The sequence below is a fragment of the Athene cunicularia genome (assembly GCF_003259725.1).
Source record: "Athene cunicularia isolate RWA chromosome 6 unlocalized genomic scaffold, athCun1 chr6_part1, whole genome shotgun sequence".
Lineage (NCBI taxonomy): Eukaryota > Metazoa > Chordata > Aves > Strigiformes > Strigidae > Athene > Athene cunicularia.
The window spans coordinates 54,589-81,410 of record NW_020799105.1 but is presented as its reverse complement, the minus strand read 5'-3'; the positions used below and the strand labels follow the sequence as shown (position 1 = coordinate 81,410).

The 26,822-nt window shown below is 38.2% G+C and overlaps 1 long non-coding RNA gene across 2 annotated transcripts in view; it reads left to right on the top strand.

Annotated features, from left to right (window-relative positions):
• Positions 1-26,822, top strand: part of LOC113481596 — a 41,794-nt gene that overhangs the window by 3,313 nt on the left and 11,659 nt on the right. The window contains exon 1 of one of the 2 annotated variants that reach the window (XR_003398708.1): positions 4,478-4,574. The exons of the other annotated variant lie outside the window; for it this stretch is intronic. This is a non-coding gene — a long non-coding RNA (uncharacterized LOC113481596). Of the gene's footprint in view, positions 1-4,477; positions 4,575-26,822 lie in introns of those variants that run through there. 2 annotated transcript variants of the gene reach the window in all.

Sequence of the window (26,822 nt, the reverse complement as noted above, 5' to 3'; positions counted from 1 at the left end):
GGGGGGTGTTCGGGCTGGCGGGGCGGGCTGGGGTCGGGCCCTGCGCCGCTCGCCATTCGCTGAGCCGGTACTGCGCTTGACCCGGTTTAGACTGCCATCGTTACTGCTGGTTTTGCTGGTAAATTTTTGTTATTTAACCTACAGATTTATTTTTTTCCTGTCCCTCCCCTATTTCACCTGGAGGGGGGGAAGTAAGCAACTGGCGCGTTGCGATTTCCCACCGGCTGAGTTCAGACCACAACAGGAAACATTGGCATGACTCCTACAGGGGATGGCCTACTTTTGCCTGAAGGAGTCACGGTTATTAAGTGGACCAGAGCCTGACTGATAAAGTGCCTTATAGGCCAAATGCATAGTACTAAATGGCATCTCTTACTGGAGTGAGGTCTATAGTCATCCATACAAGGGCAGGCATACTACAGAGGCTATAAAAACTGGGCATGGGCCAGGCTATCAAAAGCTTTCTTTGGGCTGGTGGCCATTCTTTGATTGGAAAAGGTCCACAGCTGCATCAGTTATGTCAGATGTTTCAGTATTAACTTCTCTGGAAATATTGGGGTCAAAATACAGAATAACTGTCCTCCTGGGATCATGTACCACCATAAGCTCTGCAGCAACTTCCCTGATAAGGATGTATGGTGGTTGCTCATTCCATAGACAAGAAAGAATCAAAATCTAAGTAGAAGTGACTATTCATAGCCTTATTGTCAATTTTACCCTGCTTACAACTCCGATACAAAACTGCTTTTTATCTAAGACTTTAAACCAGTTAGTCTATGAATAAAAGTGGCTGTTTCAGAAAGCTTTCCAAAATAAGTTCTCAGGAGTAATACACCTTTTTGAAGAGAAGTACCTATACCACTTCCCACCTCAAAACTGCATCCCATCCCCATCCCTCGGACAAGAAGCTGACAGTAGACCTAGATGCTGATGTAACAATCAGATGTGTGAAAAGGGTGCATGTTCTGCCTGTGACATAGAGCCATTGAAAAGACTCTGTGATTTGGAGTGGCTGGACATCCTGTGAAGACCTAGTGGTGAGGGCCATGCCACAAAGCCCTGTGGGACATGGAACAGTGGATTCAGGCAACCCCTATGAGGGACACTGGTACATCCAACCACTGATGCATTGTTTAAAGGGCCTAATATATTTGCTGGATTAGGAAGCACTCAAGAATCCTGAAGATCCTGCCACAGACTGGGTATGGTTAGAGCATTTGCCTTTGAGGATACCATCACAGATGCTTTAAAGGGGCACAGTCAGAGCCTAGGTTCCCATCTTAGTCAAAGGGCTAAAGCTGGGAAGTGTCAGTACTCCCAAGTGACTAGCCAAAGATCAGAAAGGAAGGTCACTGGACCAGGATAGTGAAAGCTATGAGCTATATGACTGCTTCAATAGTATATACACTGGACAGGACAGTACTAATGGAGGGTAGCTCAGGCCCTTTTCCAGCAAATGTGTGTCCGCCCTTCTTCCCCATCCTCTCAGTAGTGCTTTGTTCCAAATTATGTTGCACAGTCTTGCACTACATCTCATTTCTCATCAGAATGTCTCACAGTTTCCAATTCTATGATCTGTGTACATTTCTCAGGATAACAATATAAAACAATGAAGGAGGAAAAAGTGGGTAAATGTAGTGTGCCTTGTGAATGAAATATTGGCAGAATGGGATGTGTTGAATCTTGCTTTTCTTCTGCCCCACAGGGGAGAAACTGAATTAATTCATCATTTTGCTTAAGCATGAAAGAGGGCACCATTAAAGAAAGCTTAGGGGAAAGAGAATTAAAATGATAGGGCACAATCATTTTAATCACTTGGGCTCAGCTTCATAAAAAGAGGTGAAATTCCTTTTCATTGGTCTTCAGAGTGCATGGATTTCATGCATGATTCCTCATTGACTTGTCTGCTGTACATAATTAAAAACTGTGAATTTTTTTTTAATATGCCCTATATAACTCAGTGAATGCTGTATTGAGAAAGATTTTCACTGTTTTGGTATTTTTATTCTATCATTTGTTCACTGTTGCTCTCCAAGAAAGTAACAGTTATTGAAATAAACACATACATACCAGAGTAAGACAGCCTCCTGTACAGCAATACCAGGTGCTCCTGACCTGGCAAACAGATCTGCTAGAGTCAAGAAATACATTTTTATGAAATAGAGAGTGAGAAGTGGAAGGGATAAAAAAGCAACACCCAGAGTTCTATTGAAGAAAACACGGGGGGCTGTTTTTAACAAATGAAAGCTAGTGGAAGGAGCGAGACAGATTTCTTTAAACAGTCAATCTCTGAGGCCCATCAGAGGAGGTGGACCTTGTTCCTGTAGTAGAGTTCAGCTATTTCTAGTCCTCTGGCCTTCTGAAACAAGGTGACAGCTACTGCTTTACCAGCCACTAAACTGGGACATGGAAATAAAAGCAGTAGTTATGCAGGTGACAAAGTTACACAAAAGCTGGCACAGCAGATGCTTCTTATGTAGGATATAATGTCAGAATCAATATGTGAGCATCAGACCCTGAACCCAGGTTAGTACTGGCCTTTGTCTTTGCCATCATGAATCTTTCTCAGGTACTACCTAAACAAGTCTCTGAAAAGGGATTTTCAATAAGAGGACTGAACTGTACACTGTAACCACAACTGGAAAAAGAAGGACTATCTTGACATCCTTCCAAAAGAGGGGTGGGGAACAGCAAGCCTTTAAACTCATTATCAGTTTCACTTGCCTTCCTACAAGTCAAAAATGAGCCAGTAACTGCTGTATGCATAACCATAGCTGTATGTTAAGTGTGATTAGCAAGTAGGTAAGTTTATGTGAAATCTAAGTGTTATTATGTTATAAGCAAAAAAAAACCACCGTAGAATTTGAAAGCCCAATGAGAAGAGGACCTGCTTAATCATGAAGGGCCAAAAATCTGGTTAGGGCTTATTGAAGCACCCAGCCATCATCAGGTGACTGCTTTTGCTACCTTGGTAAGAGTTAACGTCTAGTAGCATAGGCAGAGTCAAACTAGGCAGGGATAACCACTGGGAGGAGGATTAAAATTCCTTCACATCTGATTTAAGGTGGGTCAGTTGGGTAAGGGAAACCTTGGATCTGGATGGGGCCCCATGCAGGCTCTGGTTGAACCCTGCATAGCTGCTCATTCTCTTGTCATTGCTCCCTGAAGCATAGTGAGCCAGTCCTGAAAACACAATTTGGGTAAGAATGTCAGTTGGATACAACAGTTTACAGAAAGGTCTTTAGGATTTCATCTCAGTGTAGGTTGACCCCATTCACTGTGGGTTTTTTTGCTTTTCTGTAATGTGTGTTGTCAACTAAGTAAATGTTTCTATTATTTTAGGGTAAATAAGGACTTGCCTTTATTTTACCTTAATCTTATTTATAGCACCGCAAACTCAGGGTAAGAGGCGAAAAACCAAGGCACTAAGATATTGATCCCCAAATCTATCATTGTCAATAGGAGCCTTCCCATTCTTATAGAATGATTTCAAAATCAGGCCCTAAACTGTTGTGTCTCTGTATGCAAACACATTTCTGTATCTGCACAAATATGTGCTGATGTGTGGATGTGTTTAACGCTTTGTGTATGTGTGCATATATGTGTGTATTTACATACACATTCTCACAAACAAAAATATATATTTAAGATTTACAGTTCTGGAAAACCTAGTGAATAATGTAAATGATTAACGCAGATGCCTCGCAGAAAATATTGTTCAGACCCCCTCATTTAAATTCAGCCTCTTACTCACACTTGGTAATATACTCTGCCATATGAATTATGGATTCCTGTTTTTATCTCTCACACTAGACATGAATGTTTGATAAAGATTGTTTCTAATATTATATTTTGTCAAAATGCTCATCTAAAATTCAGTCAGAAATGCTTTCCAGTAATTACGCATTGACTTAAAAAAAAAAAAAAAAAAAAAAAAGATAAAGGAATAAAAAAGCCAAATGATATTATCATTGTTTTTCCTGAGTATTTGTGCTAAAAAAGACTAAGAGACTGACAGGATTTGAAGCCAAAATTCCTTATTTATACTCCATCCAAATGGAGCCAAGGCAGTTTACATTATGTTTTTCACACTGCTCTACAAATGCTTCAGCCTCAGCGCTTTGTCTTGTGAGGAGAAAGGCTGCTTTTATGCTAAATTATTCGTAATGACTTTGTGAAGTGGATTAATATCCAGAAGGGTCTGGATTCACACTGGAGAAATATCAAATTTACCTCCTTAGGGAATCAGAATAGTCTTATTATAAGGTTCCTAGGAAAGAAAGGGGAAAAAAAAAAAAAAAAAAAAGATGTGTTGGGGTCCACAGTAATTTTTACATTTATTTTCTTTTGCTGTGTGTGAAATTGCAGCTCCTGAGGAAAGATCCAACTAGAGAAAAACAAAATTAATTTTCCCATTTTAGCTGGAAACTTATGTCATGACTTGCAATGCTACCCAAACTTCCCCTTCTTTTGTGCAGGGTTCTTTTCAATTTCACCAGGCTGTGCAGGGGTCAGGTGTCTGGAAGGGACTCTCTTTGGCTGTATCTGCTTTCACCAGGAGGGCAGCAAAATAGGTGCATATCTGCAGCTTGAAACAGTGGCTGCTCAAGACCTGGCACCTACAGTGTGTGTGTTTGGGAAAGGAGTGTTACTTTAGCTCTAGTCTAGTTTCATGGACTGACCTCCTATCATTAGCTGACATGCATAGGTACACTCATGGAGTGAATTTCCCTATTAGCTTCATTTGAAAGGAATCCAGTGTTCTCCAAGAGCAAACCAAAGCACGGTAAATGAAGATTTGTTTCAAAAGAACAAGCCTTATCTCATCTAAAATGTTAACATATATTCACCCACTGAATTCAGCAGGCTTTGGATCAGTTCTCAGATGAGGCCATCAGTCATCCTTTTCCTTTCAAGAGAATTGAGTTAGGAGAGACTGAGGCACCAAGCAAGTGTGCTTACTGATACAAACTTTCTGCGGAGGAAGCGTTATAATCAAGTGTACAGTAACTGATCTTGATTGCATGTTACTCTCGGTTGGGGGAAACCTCCTGGAAAATTGTCCATACTGGCAACATAGTCATTGGAATTCTCTCAATCTATGGTGCAACAAGTCCAAAACCATGGTGTATCTTTTAAAGAACTGTGGACCAGGACAAGGAAGGTTGTATTTCCGTTGTAAAAAAATGCTGGTAATAATGGATTCATTTTTGCCTTTCTATCTGCCACTCCCTGCTGCATGTTTAGCTGGGGAATACCCTGCACTCCTTAGCATAGTCAGCTGTGAGGAGATAAAAGCCCATTTTCTTTGCAGAAAGATCCCACTTCCTTATACAAGTGCAATTCCCATTCCTTCATTTCTGTTCAGCTGTGTATTCTCCTAGTGTTATTTCAAATCCTTTCATAATTGTGTTGAAAGCCCAAAGTGTAATGATAAGGAAAATACTGATCCATAATGGAGCAGTCCAATGTTTACAAATTTCAAACATGTTCTATATAAAATATTACATAAAGCATGCCATTATTAATCTGTCTTAGAAACATATGTGCTCCATATTACCAGAGATGCTAGCCATTTTCCAATCTTTCTGCACAATCAGTCCTCATAACATGCTAGTGCTATAAATGCTTTTACCCCTACATAGCTGGTGAGAAAACACCATACAAAGAGTGGCTTGTCCAAGTTCACACATGTAGACCACTCCCCAAAAAAGTGCTTTATATAGTGGAATGAAGTAATGAACAACTGAAAACATTTACAGCTTAATATTACGTATGACTTGTTCTGAGGAAGACAAGGTAAGAGAAGAGCACAAGTAGCACAAGTGCCCTATTTCTTCAGCAGTACTTTGCAGCGTGCTGCATACGTACCCGTGAATTAAAACAAACAAAAAAAAAAGATTGTATCAGGGTGTGCAACTGCTATTCTGCAAAGTAGAATGCCATTCCCATCTGATGTATCACATTTCTTTCACAACTGCTGCTATATTTTGCAAAGTTTTCAGGTTGTATCATGATGTGTTGTTTTTTCTTAAATTCAAATTTGTGAGTAGCTAACAGAAAGCATCGCCATTTGTCTTTAACAAGATTAATTTGTCAGTGATGGTTTTGATGGGGATTTTTGTTGCCATTTCTTTTCTTTTTAATTACTCTGTACAGTCAGTAAAGCCCTAGACATCTGCCACCGTAGAAAAGGAATAGTCTTTTACGTTGTGATGAAGTGTGAGGGATTGTCCTAAATGTAAGAGGCATATATTTTGTACCTGATAAGGCCTGCTTCCTTAAGAAGAGGGGACAACTAGCTGCATACTTCTCAACTGGGGTATCTCTATCCTACCCACCAATACTTCAGCCACTTCTTTCCAGGGCACTTACGAATCTCAGTCAAATCCAGCTGCTTAGACAGACTTTCCCTCTTGCTTCCCTTGACTTTACACCTGGGAAACTTCTGCTGCAAGGCTCCTTTGGGACAAGCAGTGTTGCAAAGATAGCCTGATCACTCTTCCTTCAGTGGCTGCTGCAATGGGAAGTTCAGAAATTTCTAATACAAGAACAAATGCTTGGTCGTGCAACAGCCCTATTGTCATTCTGGATGCAACTGCTACACTATATGCTTAACTCTTTCTGTATAGCATTTTATTAGAAACTTCATTATGGAAGCCATTAACACCTTTCTACATAGCAATATGATGACAGGATTTCTGCCTGTTGTTTCCAGAGGCATGTCCTTCAGGGAGTGCCACAGCTAACATAATGTAAGCAGATCTGTGTGTGTGTACACGTGTCTATCCATCTGTTTAAGAAATGATACACATCGGTTAGTCCAGCTAAGGGAATTATTCTGCCCCATATGGCCATCACTATGACATATTTCAAGACAAAATACTACATATTTGAAGTGTCAAATCCTTTAAAAAAGACACAGTTCGTACTAGTTTTGGATAGCCATGGATACAAGCACAGATGCCATCAGTATCTCTTAGGAAATAACTAAAGGAAGAAAATACTGAAGTCAGTACTTTCACCTTGCAACCAAAAGAAATCATCACCTCTACTTCTCAGGCCAGATCTACCCTAGTGATCTTATGGGAAAGCTTCACATTAAATGGCTATTACGTTTGCTGAAGGCATTATTGGCATTAATCAGATGTATGCCATCAAAGCAAAGCATCCCAGGGCATGACACATAATGCCTAGCATGACAACATTTTAAGGTCAGTAAATACTTCAGTGACAATGTAGTTGTATGTAGGTCTTATGTATCTGAATGGGTGACCCAAATGATGACCCAAAAAGGTCAGAACATTCTGTCTCTTGTGTCTTTTCTTTGCTGCATCACTCCATGTTTTTCTCTTTTATTTTGGAAATTATTAAAATATTTCTGGAATCAGGCCAGATCCTCAGCTGGAGTCCATCTACACCAGTTCAGATAGTAGTAAAATAGAATTATGGATTACACCAAAACAAATCTTGCCCTGCACACCAGTAATTTATCAGCTGTATTTTTTGCATCAGTAACCATAAGAAATCATTATTGCTTCCTCTTCTACTGCATATTTGTACTGTGGTTAAAGATGAGTTACTGCACAGTTTGGGTTAATGGAGGCATGTTCCCCTGAGACAGAAGTACACACGAGCTTTAAGATGGGGATAGGTACTTTATTATGGTCTATGACTGATTTCTATGCTGCTTTATCATCTGCCAGCATAAGCACACAAACTAATAAGCTATTCACTGCTTTTTGCCCCTCAGGGCACCTTTCAATAAGGCAAGTCATTGATTTTTACCATCAGACACACAGACCATAAGCCATTCTCTGTATCATTCCATCCCTAGTGATGCATTCTGCAGGGGAAACAAGTCATTTTAGTCACACATGCACATTCACACATGCACATACACTAGCCAGCAATAACCTAGCTCAGATGTCCCAATATTTACTTTGTCTACATTAGAATAACTATTGATATTAACCTCTTCTGCAGTCCTGTCAGCATAATTTTTTAAAAAATACTTTGATGTAAATCTGAGGCCTTATACAAAGGGCAGAATATACTTCCCCCCCACCTCACCCCCGACAGCATGCCTCTAGTACATAAATCAGCAACTGACCATCACTGCCACTCTTTCAAGCATTCCTAGCAGGGAGCCTAAAGACTGAATTGCAGTAATGTATATAGCCTTAGCCAGTGCCTTTTAGATTACTGATATTTCTCCTAGGTCTTCAAGGGTCTCTCTTATGGCATTCTATGGTGCTGCCTTAAAACTTTTTTCTGTTTTATAGACCAAGAGTACTTAAACTTTATGACCTAGCTCACCTTATTTAAAATATAAAAGGCATGATGTGGATCATTGTGATTTTAATCACTGCCACTGTCTTCTCTTGCTCTGATAATGGCTTTAAATCTATCATTTTAGCTTCCTAAAACTGACCAGACCAAAAGAACTCAACTGCTTAGCTAGTATCATGCAGGATTACTCGAATTTCAGAGTGAGCATACTGGTGTCCTGCAGCAAAATCTGGCCATTTTGTAGATATTACCCACCTCTTCAGCAAACCGTCCTTGGTAAAATAGCTCACATACCAGTTAGTGTCTCCTCCCCAGCTACAAAGATGTATGGAAGAGAGCCAGTGCAGCAGCTCATCTTTCCCTCTCATCCCTTCTTCAGCCATCTGGCCAAAACAGCAAAGGGAAGAGTTAGTTCAGTACCTGGTACCCCATGATGTTTGGGACGCTGAAAACATCCTGGCCTGTCCCAAAAAGTGACCTGTAATGGCCTTAAACTATCTTAACTTCATCGGAAATCCTAGTGAAAACTCTGAGCAAAGAACACATGCTATCCCAGAGGCTTCAAATTCCAGTGCAGTAAAGCAGTTTTTAACAGCTTTAGCAGTTAATAAAAAAAGGTCTTAGAGTCATATGATATGGATTATATTTTTTTTTCTGCTCTATATATGATATTTCACAGTATCTGTAGTATATCCAAACTTTAAATAATCAGAAGTATCACAGTTTAAAATATTTTAGGCAGAAAGTTTTCCCAGCAGCAAAAAAATTTTCTGTAAGAAAAAATCAATTATATTTCTGATGAAAATATTAAAAATAAATGTTGCAGTAAGGTACTTTAAAACTTCTCATTCAAAGCTTTCTGGTATTTTCTTAAAATATTTCTTAACAGCCTTTCGGATTGTACCTTTGCATTGAAAGGCCCACAACAGAAAATAATTCTGAATGTCAATATTACTGTAGGAAGTTAGCATTTATTTTTCAGCTATCTCTAAGCATTAATTAACTAGTGTGATGAATTATGTTCCCATAGTATATACAGCCTCATTTAAAATTCAAAATATACATGTAGCCTGTATTAAAATCTACAATATTCAGTTGATAACTATACTGTCAATTCCTCCACCATAACACTATATGCATTGAAACAAGGCAATTCCATCCAGTCTGTGCTGTGAGTATACCATAAATTTTTAACTCTATCCTCCCATAGGGGATCGGCTCTACATGTTAAAATGAAGGGTTTGAAATACAAAAATTTTTACATAATGAAAATTGTTTTCTACAACAGAGGAAAAGGTGCTTTAAAGTACATCAGGTACATACATTTAAAAAAATATGCTTGGAAATCTAGGCAGAAAATTGCATGTGTGGTTAATTGGCATATGCAGTTGATCATAAGCATCTAAGCAGCTAACTGCATGTCCTGGTGCTGTGAGGTTAGAAAATATGGTTCTGGTTACTGCAATGTAAGTTTGCTACTTAATTTTTATATACAGTCCTGACTGTAAATGTGTTCTATGGTATTGTATTACATGATCGGATGGTCATCTCTGCCCTCAAGAATTTATGAATTTTGTTGTTTTAGTAAGACAAATTTCAAGTTATCCTTATCTAAGGTTGGAGAGAAGGAATACCTGTGTGGAGAACTAGAAGAATATTATCATAGTGATACTGAGAATGAAAATGAAAAAACAAACAAACAAAAAAAACCAAACAAAAAAAACCCAAACCAAGAAACCTATCTCAGTTCTTAAAACATCAGTAGAAATCTTCTTCTCCAAACTTAATATCAAATGATCACTATTTCTTCAACAGTGTCTCTGAGCAAAGCAGCTAAGCCTCTGATTACTAATTAAACCATTGCAAAAAGCCCTTAAATGAAGCACCCCCCCACCTGACTAACAACTCAAATCTCAAAGGCTTTCATAATTGAAAGTGGAAGAGATTAAATTAAGAAAATATTAGAGAGTTAATGAATGACAAAAAAAATTATTGGTCTGTTTATAATGGAATAAAAATTGAGACGTTGTCTCCTCTAGCCATGGGAGGGCATACATTTAAATACCTGTCAGAACATACATTGTAGAAGAATAATTGCATGGCCTCAGACCCACTGTCCAGCTAGACAAGTATCCTGCATCCTGCAAGAACCAGCATTACATTGTTTTCTACTTTATTTTGTCTGGATTTATAGAAGAGCTGTTTAGTTCTATTCTGAGCTGTCCCTTAAGATCTGTCTCAAGGGCTCTAGGAAAAGAAGCATTTGAAATTCATACATTTGGTCCTTCAGTTAGGACACGTGTTCCATCTCCCCTTTCTGCTTCTCACGTATGCAGCAGGGTGAAAAGGCCTCCTGTGGCTCTGATTAGTGTTCCTCACTTCCACACAGGCATGCCACCCGCAGTTCCTGACTGACAGGAGCTCTACAGAGCTCAGTGCTGTGGGAAAGTGAAGATTCATATATCTCTTCTGAGGAAAACTTTTAATCGGCTGCTACAATGCAAGTGCTATTCTTTAGGAATATTTCTAGAGATGATAAATCAGTGGCAAGTAAAATAAACATACCTTTATTGCACATGTTCTGCTGTCAGAAAACTACAATGCAAAGACCACAGATGTCAGTCTCCTTTCTTCCACAGTTGAGGGGAAACATAGTGGTGGAAAAACAACTTACCCAAATACATAAATATATTACTATTCCCAAACAGAGGGTGATCCCTTTCTCCTTCTGCAGTATCACATAGTCTACCAAAGGTCTCCTTTTACCTTGTCTTCCTTTACTGACAGTTTTTCCTCCTATAAGTAAGCATCATCAGTTAGATCTTGCTAATGGAAAACATTTGTGTGGATTTAGAAAGGTCTTTGTTACTACGACAGCCTGCTTCACAATGAACCTTTGTCAGCACGCTGCTATTATTTCCTAAACTCTGTGGGTGTTCGTGTGTGTGGGGTTGTGGGGAATGTGGAAGCTTTGATGAAATGCCTTGGGTGAAACGCCTGGCTGAGCTGTCAAGCATGTGCCCAAGCAGGGAAATGGTGAGAGCTCCAGTCCTGTTTCTCCCTTCTCACAAACTAGGTGAAGCAAGGTTTTCAAACGGTAGATCCTGCCCTTGCTGATAACAGACTGCAACATAGTACTCCCTCCCATTCTGGAGCAAACCAAGTGAGCCACCCACTTGGATTTAATCCTGCTGGGGTGCATTTTGTACATAAACTCTTGGTCAGGATGCTTTGTGAGCAAAAAGTAGCCCCCACTAGATAAGCTCTTTTGACTGAAATTGCAATCAGTTTCCAAGGTCTACAGAAAAGGCATTTGGATTGAGCTAGAGAAAGGTTGCATTTTATTCTTTTTTCTTTCTTCCCTTCCCCTTCAAACAGCAACTGAGTACTCAGTGCAGTGGGTTTAACTTCAGTGAGGATAAAACTGCTGGAGAAAATGGTCTCACCTGAGCCATTTACCATCAGTGAGCTTTTGGATCTCAGAGAAGCCCTTTCCCTGCAGGTTGCAAAAGATGAAGGGAAACTCTTTAAGGATTACTCACTTAGGCTTCTGATGTCTGAGCCTGGAAAATGTGATCTATGACCAGTGGAAAAGTGGCAGAAGATTTTCATGGAAGTTCCAGAACTGCCTTTGCTGTAGACTGTAATTGCCCTGTAATGAGTATCCTAATATCAACTCCTTTTGCACAGAGCTGTCTTTTTTCTTAAAGTGAAAATAATTCAGCTCATCCGTAAAATACTTTGAAATGGAAAGAAAACCTTTTTTTTTTTTTTTTCTGAAATCTGCTTTGCATTTAAGAAAAGGAATGTTTCAACATTATATTAAGGACTAGATTGTGTTCTGCCCCCTACTACTGACATGGAGTTTGGAGTTTCACAGGCATCGGGTCTCTTGCACTGTCATAGAGATCTTAGTAGGAAATAATCTCTTATTCTATAGTGTGTTTGAGTTTTCTATTACTATTTTGGAAATTTTCTTGTCACAATTGCAGAGTCAAAATCCCTGTGAGACTTCAGTGGAGGTGCTTTGTAGGTAGACATTAAGCCTCACAGATATTCAATGTCAAACTATCAGATGTAAGGTAGGATTGCTCTCCTGATTTCAGAGAAGACATGCTGATATGCAGCTGATAAGGAGCTGGCCCCAGATCTGGAAAAGAGCAGGTTTGTCCTATCCAACTGCTGGTGCAGAACTGTTTCAGAAATTATATGTCTGAATGATGTGTCAAATTATTCTTCCAATTTTTCATGTGACAAAACTTCATCTGTTTTCCTGGATGATATTATACAGTTGAACAAATCTCACCAGTCCTGGTGACACTGATGAAAGCATCACAATATTAGACTGAAAATTCCCCTTTACCAATTCCCTCAAATTATTTCTAGTAATATCTCCCTCAGTTGCCCAAAGAATTCTTCACTTGTCTTGCTGAACATCACCCTCCAGGAACCACAGTCTTTCTCTTGCAGTTTGTACCAGTTAGGTGGGTTTGACTGGTTCAGAAGCACCTGGCATCTCCGCCTGTGTCCATGAGGTGCTTGGACAGCACCACTGTACCTGCACATGCCAGGTGCAAGTCATGGCTCTATGGTGAGGTTGACTATGCCTAATGCAATTTTTCTCTATACAGTGTTTGCTGCGTGCAAAGTGTACCTGCAGGTAATCTCTGGAAGTCGCCCCACGTAAAAGGAACACATTAAACCATAGAAAACTATAAAGACAAATCAGTTTAAAGGCACTTCTAGCCTTTGTTTCAAACACAACTTCACCCAAACACTGTAAGTGTGGGCTGTCTGCTCACAGAAATGGAGTTAAGAGAGGTCAAAAATGCTTGAAAATTAATGAATTCAGGCTTTTCTGGGTAGGTGATAGAAGTGTGTGTGCCTGACTGAAAACTGAAAACAGCTGCTTTCAACAAACCAACTTTTGTGTTTCTGTTTTAACAGTGTCAGAAAATATTTCAGCCTGTGAAATGGTACATTCATAGAAGGTTGCATGCCACATCCAAGCTGTGCTGTTTTAGAGCAATGATATACATTTCAGGGAGAAACTTTGTGTAGACCTCATAACAGTTTGGCTACTCTGACTAAAGGATACTATGTATAAAGTATGAGAGAGGTCCATGCCTCAGCAACAGGACTCAGAGGTAGCCAGTATGATCCAATTTATCTGTAGTTCTGTAAAATTGTATTGAACCCTCCTTCTACAGCCCATGAAGAAGAGTTTTTTTCTGCTCTGGACAAGAATTTCCAACTACTTTTCAAGTGTAACCTCAAGTAGACAGCCCTGGAGTTAGAAGGAATACAAAAGCCTTCCCTTAAGTGGGACACTTGGAAGAAACTTGAAGCATTTTCAAAAAAAGGAAATAGTCCATCCCCTAACAACTGATTGTTCTGATTTTTTTTTTTTTTCCCCTGGCTTGTAATGTCTCCAGTGACTTAATTTGACTTTTCAGTGTGGTGTACTCACTGGGCCCTATTTTTCTTTTTTAAAATTGAGACAAGTTCTCCCAAAGACTTTCAGTTCTACTTAGTAATCAGTCACCCTCTGATAAATATTTTTAATTATGATCATTTGGCTAAATCACAGACTTATACAGAAGACATACTAGGTCATATTATGTAACTCACTGTGTGCAAGATTGTTCACTACAGGACATCTTCTAGTGCTTTGTCCTATCCATCCTAAATTAATAAATCATAGTAGATTCCTTCACTTCTCTTAAGGAACTGTCTTATAGGCTAATAAATCCTGCCACTGGGATTTTTTTTTTTCTAGTATTCATGAACACAAACAATATTTTAAGTAATTTGAGTATATTGAAATTTTTTTTCCTATTATACTTTTGTGATCCTACAGAGATGCAGTGGTTCTTACTGGTATAGTGATTTTTATTGCAGTATCACAATATTAAGGTATTATTTCTAACCCACCTGTGTTAAATTTTGGGTCGTTAGAACAAATTAACACAGATTTTGAAAACCATTTATTAATTCTAGGACCCTCCATAATGTGGTTCTCTCTGTGACCTCCCTCAGGGTTGATTATTTTTTTTCCTCTTTTAAAGTCCAGTATTACAGTTTCCATTTTAGAAGGCTCAAAAACTTAATCCTATTGGATGTTTTGGCTGATGTTAGTGAAAAAGGACTTCATCCACATGGTGGACACTTTGGGAAACAGTCCCTATCACTTTCCTGATTGCAGTGAGGAGTGCTTTTCTCCATGGTATATGATGCCACTGTTCTGCAACAGAATAACCCCTCTGGGCAGGGTGTTCCGTGCCATTTAGTTCAAGGAACTCTGTCTGGTAACCTAACCACTGTAGTGGAGTCCTTCTTATCTTAGCCTATGAGTGATATATATTTTTTTTTTTATTCTCACAAAGTAAAAGCCTTTTTTTTTTTTTTTTTGCCTCATTCACTTGTAATTTCATATTTATTTTGTCTGTGAACAGAGAAAAAGGGAGAGTTCAAAATAGTTTACTGACTTGCTACAAATACTGATAATTTTCATCAGAATGAAAGGATCAACACATTGTTTGTGAATGATGCAACTGATTTCAGAGTAACTTTTTTACATTAGTGACTGTAGCTGCCATTGATTGCAAGTGTTCATTTCATGAACATTAAATTTTCAGTGTAACTGTACTGGCAGGAAAAAAAAAAAAAAAATCCAGTTGAAACAAAGTACCCATTGGGCTCTTGGGAAAGTGAAGCCTGACCGAGGAGGAAGGTATGATCTTTTTCCCATCCTAATGCCTCTTCCTACTTTTTACATCTTTACTGCATTAGCTTTACTTTTCCTGATGCTTTCTCTGTTTTTTTACTCCTCCTTTTCTATTTCCTTTTTTTTCTTTTTCATCTTTGCATAGAAATTTATGTACACATTTTAGCTGATCTTCTGAAAGCCCAAGTAAGTTTGGAATGACACAAAAAAGTTAAACAGTTTCTAATCAAGAGCAGGGAATAAATGATAGGTGAATGTAAATCTGCGTAGCTTCATGAAATGAAATGAGGTTGTTGTGCTTTCTATTTTTAAGAATCTTTATTCTAATTTGAGGCTAGGTAGCAATGTTCACCCTGAATCCATCCTTGAATTTATATGGATTTATACTAAAGGCAGATTTCAGTCTGTTTTAGAGTAGATTGGTTTATCACTTTAATTGTGAGGAACACTATGTATTTCCTCCTTTTCCCCTTTATTTTACCTGCTTTAAATTCTAGTGGAACAATTCACTTGTTGTCACAAGGAGTGTTTGACAGAGCAAAATAAAGTTGTGCCAAATTGCTGACAATATAGCACTGTGCCAAATTATATACAGTTTCTACCAGTGGCCACATCTGGTACTTTCCCTTGGTGGTTCTGCTGGTAGACTCAACAACTCTGGTTCATTTTCTATTATTGTCTTTACATCCTTTTCTGTTCCCTCTTGCAAGCTTTATGCCTGAAAACAATTGCAAAAAATGTTTTAAATTAGAGATTCCTAAATAGGAGTTTATTTTCCAGTAGCTTAAACTTTGATTTTCATCTTTGAGCTTATTAGATAGCCAGCTCAAGGATTGTTCCATCCTTATTTTTTGACTTAATAGCTATATCACAGCTAGAGTCAGGTCCCAGTTGGAAAAAATCTGACTAGCACCATTGAAGACTGTACCAAAACTTCACAGTTTTCTCCATGATACATACCTATTAGTACAAGCTTCAGTCTTTCTAATCAACAAGAGGTGCCTGTGCTCCTTCTTCTGAAACGCAGTCACTGAACATCTGCAGGTCTCTCACTGGTGGGAGTACAGAAAATATATCCAATACATTCAGAAAATATTGTTTGATCTGTTTTTTTTTTATAGGAGGAATTGAGCTTGTAAAATGTAGTCAAGATGGGGCCATTGGTAGACTGACAATAAGCATTTGACTTTATCTTCAAATTTCTTCTCTTTTCTTTTGCTTTCTTTTGGAGCTTAATGATGACCTCTGCAGTCTGGCTTAGAGAACATCAATGGCTTCTTAACATGTCCATTTCCTGAAAAGATTTATGCATTATTTTCATACAGAGTTCAAGCCCTGAAATTTAAGAGTCAGTGCATCTTTACAAAACTCAGGAAGTCATTGCAGGGAAAGACCAAATAGATTTTTTTAATTTGTAAGTAATTTTTTTATGCATTAATATGGGTGAGAGGCACTATTATTAAAAAGGAGCAGCGTTCACATGACTTAAAAGGATATAAGTATTGTGTATGTCTGAACTCACATTAGTCTTTCATAGCTGAATAACTGGGTACAAATTGTAGTCCATTTCTTTGTGCAGTATCTGTAAGAATGGGGTCTGGTATCATAGGGTTTCCTGGGAATACAGTCATATATGTGTCTGCCATTTGCAGACGTTGGTATAAATGTATTGATATAAATTACTATAAAAGGTGCAAGACAATGGGGAATGACATGCTACATGTCACAAACTATTCCAATCTTTTTGTACTATTTAAGCAATTTCAGTCTGGTAGTGTTCCCTTGTGACTTGGGGCCCCATCTTCCTCCTGGATTAACTCTGCTGATTTAAAAAATAAAAAAAGCTTCTCTGAAAAAAAGGACAATGGTAAGTGAATGTAGATTTTGATATATGGTGTTTGAAGTGTTTCAGTAAAATGTAAAATATTAATAGGTTAATAAATTGCATTGAATTATAGTCAGATTACTTTGAGGAAGGTCTTCTGAACTATGTCTGTCCTGGATTAATTAAAATAATACACAAAAGGATGAATACAATAAGTGCCAATAATATTAAGTAACCTCCTTGCTGCTTCTCTCAAGTGGAAGAAGTATGAAAACAATCTTAGCAGCATAGCTTCTTGATAAATTTCTCATGGAATATGGACCAGACAAGACTAACTCCAAATACTGCAAAAGCTCATTTAGAGTCTGTGACAGCCTTATTCTAGAAATCATGAGAAAGTGTTAATTTAACATAAATCTAAGCTTTCAAAATAATTTAAGTATATTCAGGAGTCCATAATGTAGAATACATGGAGGATCATTTATCATTATGTTAAAGGAAGACTAGGCAGAGATCAGAAGCACTAGTTGTCCCAGTGCCCTCCTTTTCACCCCTAGCATCAAGCTGTATTGCACATTAAGCTTCTTACAAGTCCTCTGTATTTTTCAGCTCTTGGTCCTGTTACAAATATATCTCTGCTTTGTAACATCACAACCAACTCCTCTCTACACAGAAAGCCTGTCAAGCCTTCTCAGTGTTCATTCTGTGCACTGTGCTTACAGACACAGGGAAGATCAAGGAAAAGATATAGTTAATGGCTGTGTGTGAAACACTGACTGCAGGAACATTGATTGTAATTATTAGTATTCTCATTGGTTTTGTATACAAACAGATTTAGGAAATGCCCTATAAATTTGAGTATCTTGGACACCTTGCTCATCAGTTCAAGAATATTTTTACTGTATCATTAGTGTATGAAATGCTTGCTAGCATGAAACTTTTGTGAATAATAATAAAAAGTTAGATCCCCTAAAATGGAATAGACCCTTAAAATAGCTCAGTCATTCCTGCCACTGAAAAACATCTGCAGCATCCCTCAGATAACTTGTAAGGTTAACAGGGAAATTGGAGCAGTGGTCATGAGCAATTCAGATTCATGTTTCTCTATGTTCAGCCATGGAAAGCTAAACAGTGTGAATCTTCAGACACTTGTTTTTATAAGAATGTTAAATGTAGTATTTTTAAAGAATTCACTATTAAATAAAGTGTCAGCAGATGGCATTGAAGAATATATGTCATCATTCCTGTTTCTTGTAGAAGAAGCCTTCATGTCACCATGTATGGAAGACTGCTTCCTCCATGCATCTCCTGAACACTGTATGTAGTCCACTAAAGCAGACCAGTTTACAGCAGCTGTGGACATGGTGTTAGATGTAAGAAAAGTTAAGAGTCTGAACTGTCTTTATATGCTGAAGTTTTTCTTTATCCTCTGGACTCTGCCATCAGGTGAAAAAATCCTGACTGGGTTGCAATCAATAACTGAGAACCATCACAGTGGCACAGGTCTTATGCTGTTTCTTAGTGTCTGCCAAGTGTTGGCTGTGTGTTGTTGGTCCCACTGCCAGTGAATTAGTTAAGAGCTCTTAAGTCCCTTTTAATGATTTTTACTCCGAATTATGTTTTTGCCATTTCTACTTTATGTTTGCAGGGTGAACATGAAGGAAGAAAAGCAAGGGAAAATAGGGATATATAAGAAAGACAAAAGGTAGAGAGTGGGAAAAAAAAAAAAAGAAAAGAAATGGGGAAACAAAAGGCTGAAAGATAAATGGCAGAGCAAAAGATACTGAGATCATAATGATTTAGCCAGAGATCTTGCTTTGATTATGAAAAGTGGCTGAGTTTTAATTTGGATTGGTCTTAGTAAGCTTTAGCAAAGCCTGATCTATGTTGATTCCCTTTGCAGTCAATTCCGGTCCAGGGATGATAGGTGGGAGAGACTACACAAGAAAATGGAAAATACAGAAAATAATATGGTAACTTATTTAGATGGTTAGAGAGTTGGGAAACAGATGCTTCAAGAAAATAACATTGACAATATTTCCTTTTGATTTATCTTTCTAGACTTATGTCTTTCCCATTCCCGAAACACTTTTTTTCTGTCTTGATTCAGTTTCTCTTTTTCTTTGAAGCTAAATAGATAGGATCTGTATTTTTCTGTTAGGTATGTTTCTCCAGATTAAAAGGTTTGTACAGCTCCACTTTGAAATCAATAGTAAGAGCTTCAAATATTCATCTCTCAGTAAGTGAAGAAGGTCTTAACAAAACACTGCAGATGAATCAAAGGCTACTGATTGTGTTTACTGGTTGTAATAAAATGAAAATGTCTACTGGTTACTCTCCGTGTAACAGTGATGGGTAATTTCTTCCTTCTGTCTCTTGAATCTGAATGGTTTTCAAATGCCAAATGAAACACTCATGCCATGAATATGTAAAGATGTGTATGCAGTAAAAGACTGCTTTACTTAAAGTGCTTTGAGAGGTGGCGTTGCCCAATGGAGAAACAGGTTAAAGACTAATTAAGAAATGACATATTTCTTCTTCCTTGACTTAAAATTCTCCATAGAATTTTTTCATTATTAAGCACTTTGTAAGATCCCAAGTCTGCTGAACTTTGAAAACTTGCAAAAGGCTTTCTACTGGAAGTTTTAATTAGAATTTCCCATTCCAGCGAATGACAAGCCTCTGGTTTGTCTCTATAACTCAAAGATATAAAATTAAAGTTGTCGGGTTTATTTTAAATCTGTACAAGGAGGTTACACTTTTTCTTGTTTCATTTGGGGAATTTTATAATAAAGTGAAGGAAATCCTGGTAGTTATACAGCACAGCATCATTCAGCAAGGAAAGGTGTGAAGCATTGGATATATTGTGGCTTTTCATAAGTGCAAAAAACCAAGCTGGCATCTTTAATGCAGACACAGATGTCAGACATCTTGTGAAGAGAACCAACATGCTGTAGTATGATTTTCTTGGCAACAGTGCAGCAAAAGTAGGGAAAATTGTTTGGCTGTAGGATAGACACTTGATTTGAATGTACCTCCTAGTCAAACAGTCACACTGAACTGATTATGTTATCAGGAATTCATCTTTCTCCCAGAGAGCACAATGTCCCCCATTCCCTTTTATACTGACTCCTTGTATTCAGCACTGTCACCCAGTGACCTTTCTGTCCAATCTTGCAGTGTCAACAGGAGTGAAATTTTAAAACATATTTTCAGTGATTAAGCAAAAGGTTAATTAAAAAACACACAATATGGTTTTTGACTACATATTGAGGGGTGGGGAGAATCAAAGAAAAAAGGACCCTGAAAGCTTAAATACATTAGCTACATTTTTACATATGGAAATATTAAGGAATATATAATGGTTTACTCACTTGTAAGTCCCTCAGTAAGAAGAGAAACAGAGCATAATCATCTACCATGATCTTTTATTCGTTTTAATAAAATATTTTCTATACAGAGACTTGGGTCTGCAGCTTCATTGCTCATCCTTCTGACCCAAGGATGCACATGGACAGCATTTCTGTCAGATCTCAGAGCTTCTGTTTCATTTTCTGCACAGGGACAGCATTTCTGTCAGATCTCAGAGTTTCTGTTTCATTTTCATGTTTGACTGATCTTGTGTTCCTCTGGTGCTACATTCACATCTCAGGACATTTGTCAGACAGTCTGTAGCATGTCTTCCTTCAAGGGTTCATGTGCTAGATGCAGCTCAGCATCCTGACACCAGACAAGTGGGATAGAGACCACCAGAAGGATGGGCCACAGCACTGAACTGCAGCTGGAGGCAGGACTCCACACTTGTGCCAAAGGCTTCTTTTCAAGTCAGCAACAAATATGACCCATCAGCCCAGACTCTAGAGCGGTCAAATGACTTCACATGTTGAAACTTCAGAAACAGAGACCTGAGGAGGACCATGCTGAGCCAGGATACTAGACAGGACTAGATAGGATTTTCAGTAATCATCTATACCACCATTAGCATCCACAGAAGTTTTGAAGCACAGAACAAGGAAATACTGTCCATATACTCTCCCAGCCTTCAGCAATTTGCAGTTCAGTTTTTTGAAATTAAATATATTGCTTTCCTGTTCAATAGCTCTTTATAGATTTTTCTTCTATGAGTTTATAATTTATTGAACAAATATAATTTTTAGTACCTGTAGTGTCCTGTTGTTAGGACTTCCAAAACTTAACTATGTTGCATAACAAAGTAGTAACTTTTCTTTATTCTAAACCTTCTACCTGCTAGTTTCATTTGATGCACTGTAGTCCTTGTGTTGGAAGAAAACAGTGAATATTAATTCTCTATTTACTGTCTCCATTCCACTCGCATTTTAAATATCTCTATCATACACCCATTCAGCTGTCTCTCTTTCAGGTTGAAGATCTGTAGTTATTATTTGTTTGGAAACCGTTCCATCCCTTAAATCATCTTTCTCTTTTTTTCAGTTCTACTCTGTGTCTGGTTTTGAGATGAGGACATGAGAATTTGAAAGGTCAGAAAGAGTGACTTGGTGACTTGTTTTATATCCACAGTCATATTACATACAAACTATAACAACCATAATACAAAATCAGACATGAAGGTTGCAGTAAGCATGTGTAATCTAGTGTTATGGCTTCAGGAGTAAACCCACTAACCATTATATCTTGAACTTGTTAATTTGTTATGTTATGCTATTTTGTGTAATTTATATAGTTTTATGCTGTTTAAGCCTTTTTATACTGATCTAATAGCTCATATCTCATTTTAATTGCTCTAGTACCTATTTTTTGATTTTCATGTGTATTTTGTGCTCTAGTTTACCCTACAGGCAGAGCTTCAGAGTGCCTTCAGCACTGACAGCTTTGTCTCCTTTCTTCCTATCAGAAGTGGTAAAAATTCTGTCAGCCCATAAAGACTCCACCACCCCCAGAGCATCTCACTGTTTCTTCCTACCCTTACTGCCTTCTCTACAAAGAAACCTGTACAATTCAATTGGCTGGAATTAGGCAATTACGACTGATGGATTTCCTGTTAGGAAATATTGTGAGATAATTCTGATCTCACAGAGGACGGACTAGGAGCAACCTTTCTTCCACATATTCTAAAAATAGTTTAAAATATAAAGCAAAGATTTTTCAAAGTATCTAGGGAACTTGGGAGCAAAAATGCCACTAAGACATCAAAGAGGTTTGTCCTTAACTCCCTTGGATGCTTCTGAAACTCCTATCTTCAAAGCTTGTCCTAGCTGCCTGCCCTCTGAAGCAGGATTAGAAGTAGACTCCAGCAGTGGGTGTGTGTTGTTCTGTTTAGAAATCTTGCAGCAGAGAACTGCATTTGAACTGCATGTGAACAGACTCCCTTAAATCACTGCCTGCATCAGAAGATTGGCTCAAGCTCCTTCCTCCTCCCTCTTCCTTCCCAAACTGGCCATGGCATAAAGCAAAACTGATGCTGGATACTTTGAGGAAGGACAGAGCTAAAGAAGGTTTTCACCAGCTACTTCACATACATAAAAGCAAATGAATTATTTTACATTATGTCATTAAGCATCGTGACTACCTTCCCCACAAAAGGATCAGATATGGTGAGACACAGTCTACAATCTAAGAGGCTTCTTTTCAGATGGGAAATTGAAACACAGTATCATTTAAGTGTTTCACCCAAGGACAGAAAAAAGGAACAATGCCTAGAGCACTAGCTTGGGCCTAGCCAGTTTAATTCAGTGCCTTGACAGATGCTTCTGAAAGTCCCGGGGTGCTTTAAATAGAAAATTATATTTTTTCACAGTAGTATGGGGTAATTACATAATAAGTTTTGAAGCACTTTAGACTGTTGTTCTGAGCACACAGCTAAGAGAACAAGAGAAGTCAGACTGGGAAGTTCCTGACTTGTGGATGATTACCTTAGCTACTTCGTTATCTCTCTTCCCTCACTATAATTACAGTTTGTGACCTATCACATATGATGTAATTACTGTTTTATTGACACAGGGGCTTAAGCTCACTCACTTTCTGAAAGTGAACTTGAATGTCTGAAAAGGCCTTTCTGTTATCTTCTCCTTTTGGATAGGAAAATGAGAGTGCTGAGAATGGTGGGAATGGAAACACTGATCTCCCACGCAGTGGGACTTATGTTGTCTCAAAAAGGCGGTCTTTACGAGATTATAAAAAGACTTCAATAAGGAAAACTATACAAAGGATCTAATAGTCCTTGTCTATGTGGAGGAAAAGAAATGAGTGAAGACAAAGGAATAATAATAATAATAATAATAATAATAATAATAATAATAATAATAATAATAATAATAATAATAATAATATGCAACCTTCCATTCCCTAACATGGACAGTTGGCAACACTGTGGTTTTCCAATTAAGATGATAGCATCTGGACTACTGTAATCCTTAAGGTTGTAAACTGTGTCATGTTGCTATCTCCAGAGTGGATTCATCAGTCGGGTGATGATAATTTGTCTGATTAAAATGAAAGGCACTGCCTATAATTTTACTGTAGGGTGGCTTTTTTTTTTTTTTTTTTTTTTCCAATCTCACATGAACTGTAGGAAATAATTTGTCTAAAGCACTGGACTGGAAATAAAAGACTGCCACAAAATTAAGGAAACCTTTTCCTTCATCCTCCCTTCCCTCTTTAAAAATATGTAATACAAAAGGTTTAAACTGAGGGTTTAATTATTTTAAACTGAATTTTCTCACTCACTAGATTAGATTATTTATTATATGTTGGAATTTGTTCCTACAGTGCTGCTCAGGCTAGCTGCAGAGTGGAGAGAGAAGCATGCAGCTTTGGAAGGGAAGAGCAGTGTGGTAGATAGGGCTGTGTGACAGCTACCACCAAGACAGATAGAGCAGGAGATAGCAGGGAGGAAGCAGCATCAACAGCACCCAGGGGCTGGGAGATCCCCAGCAACAGCAGCAAGAAGGGATTAGGAAGGTGCAATTTAAAAGAAACAAAAAGGAACTGAAATGAGTTTCACTGAGTCACTTGCCTCAGTGCTTTCTCCAGCATGCAGCTCAACCTTTAGATTAGAAGACTCCAAGTAACATTGTTAACCTGAAAAAGCACAATAGTGGTTACAAAACAAGAGCTGTGCTTTTGGGAGGAGATAGTTTGGTAGTGGCTGTTTTCACCCTGCCTGTTTGAAACACTTGCAGAATACGTTATCTGAAAAATTAGAAGGAATCTATCAAAAATTTTGACCTCTATGAGATTACAAAATTTCTTTTAATTTCTTATAAATCATTTGTTTCAGAAGTTCAGAGTGAGGGTTGTAGTTTGGACAACTTGCCTCCTGAGTCAGATTTTCTGAGATACATCTGAACTACTTAAGGACTGTCTCTAGAAAGAAATCTAGGGCTCTTCTGGAGCTAACAAACCTTCCCTCACACCAGCTCCTTTCTTGAGTCTTGTGTAAGTATTCACACCTGTGCTAAAATGGGAAGTCTTGACACCTGCTCTGACCAGGTGCAAGAGGTAGTAAAAACAGTGAAAAGGTGAGACAAGTGCTCTTTAACTTTTCTCAGGATTCATGTGCTCTTGAAATAAAGAGGGATAAAGGCTAGCAGAATTCTTTCTAAACCTTTGGGGTTTTTTTTAAGTAATATGGTATATGATACCTAAAAGCTTTCATATTTTTTCTCCCAAGCAGCTGGATTGCCCCAACTTTAGATAGTTCTTTGCTTTCCTTAATAAGCCCTGGTACTTTATCTTCATTTGTGTAGTTCCATCCTTACGTGGCTGGAAACAGGAGTAATCACACATGGTGCTGCTGTAATTTAACATATTCCAAGAAGCACAAGCAATGGACATAAGTAGAATATCAATAAATATCAGATCATAAGCAAGAACCTTGAATGGAAGCTAAGCTCTAAACTTTCTCTAATGCTTCTCTATAGCATCAGTGAGAGGAAAAGCTGGGATTTGCTGGGCAGGTGAGGGTCTGTGAAAAGAGTTTTCTATCTTGAACTGTAAAAAGCACAGCTGTATCTGGACTTTGCCTTAGTTTGCAGAGGTATGCTGAGATCCTGTAACCTCACATAACCCAAAATGCAGAATAAAATGTCCTCTTATCAGGACAATCTCCTTGATACTGCCTAGGGAGTGGCAAAATTCACTTAACCCAACATTTTTGAAAAATAGAGTAAACCGTTAGTTTCATCCTCAAAAGCAGCCCCAGAAAGCTAGATAAGGCCATGATTTAACATCTTTTAATGCAATGCATAAGCCTAATGGAAGGGCATAGCCAGTCTTCTCTCCAGTAAGGCAATACAAGGTTTGGTGAATAAACCCTAGCCTTCATAACAATGTTTTTCCAATGACAGAGGCTAGTATTCTCCTCATGTTATGCAGACACAGTAGACTGCCCTGAACTTTGCAGATGTGAGCGATGCTGTTGCTTCACCGGAATATAGGTGTGGCTTGTCTTTCAGTTTGTGATGCCCCCCTGCAAGAGCCAGCACACAGAGACCTGTGCAGCATCCAGAAACTTTCATGTTTGTATTTTGGATGAGTGAATTGCAAGTGGCTTTAAACCCCTGGTTCCATCATAGCTCTTTAAGAAGATGTGAATTGACAGCATCAAACTGCCTAACAATAATCTTTGTTACACACTGGTACTTCAGCTTCATTGTTAATCTCAGTATGTTCACTATCTGAATGAGTTTATTATCAAAAGATGAGCCAAGGCTGGGACAAACCCCTATTAATCTCTTCTCCCCCATCACCCTGCAACTGATAGTAACACATTTCTATTTTTAGGTGTTTTTTAGATTACAACCTGCTGAGTTTCCTTTTGGGAATGTATAAATAGATGGAGATTACATGAAAATGCTGCTAATGATTTAGTAGATGTAACATTCAAAAAAGCTTAGGCAAACAAACAGTTGTATAAAGGAAAAAACAGGTTGGCTATGACCAAGGAGCAATCTGTGTTTATGGAATCATAGAGTGCAGACTTACTGGCAAGAGTATTTACCTTGCCAGTAGTAAAACTGCAGTTTCCCAGGCAAGCTTATCTAGCAGTCCATGTGTGGGGCACAGTCCTGCTGTGGGAAGTGTCTCTGGACACTGAAGGACTGTGGTGCTCTGTAGAGCTAAGCCAGTGTGTTACACATGCACAGTCTTGCAAGTGACTTTGAGAAGAGAAACTGATGCCCAAATAGAGAAAATACAGAGCCTAGTTGCCTCACTCTTGTGCAGTAGGGAAAGGCAGGTAAAGAGCTTGTGACAGGTAATGTTTTGTTGATGTTGGAGACATCCAAGTACTGCTTACAACTGGAGTAAATGGCACCAGCTACAATAACTTGAGTGTTGGATAGAGAGTCTGCCACTTCTGAGCATGGACAAGAGATGGAAGTTGTAGAAAACTGCTGGCCATCCTCAATTTTGGAAGGCAGACCTATAAAATACAGGGGCACATTAGGTGGGAGGATAATGTCTTACATTGAGCCATGATTCTTATTAATCAGTTATTAAATAACAGTTTGGCCATATAAATTCCTTCCTCTTTCAACTCATAAAAGAGAGGGGTCATTTACCCCAGCAAAGAATTTGATGTAAAATTGTAAAAATTTTGGGAAGCTTCCTGTTTCTTTTATGTACACAAGAATTTAGTACTATTTAAAGAGACTGTGTCATGAAAATTACCTAGCCCAATTTCTGCATGTAATTAATTGATTTTTTTTCTCTGTGTGTAATTCCACACACAAAAAAAAAGGATGTTTCAAATCACAGCTAATTGTTGAGAATGCCTTCCAAGGAATCTTTCATTGAAAAAAAAAAAATCCTAAATACTTATATTTTCATTTTCACATCATACAGTTGTAAAGTTTTATACCAGCAATGTGGTGTTTTTCTATTGAGCTTTAAAATCACAAGCTTTTGGTTTATTGCAGAAAAGTCAGAGATTCTACATCATTTGTTCTACAAGAATCTAACCCCATATACTTTATTGAAATTTCTACTTGTGATAAT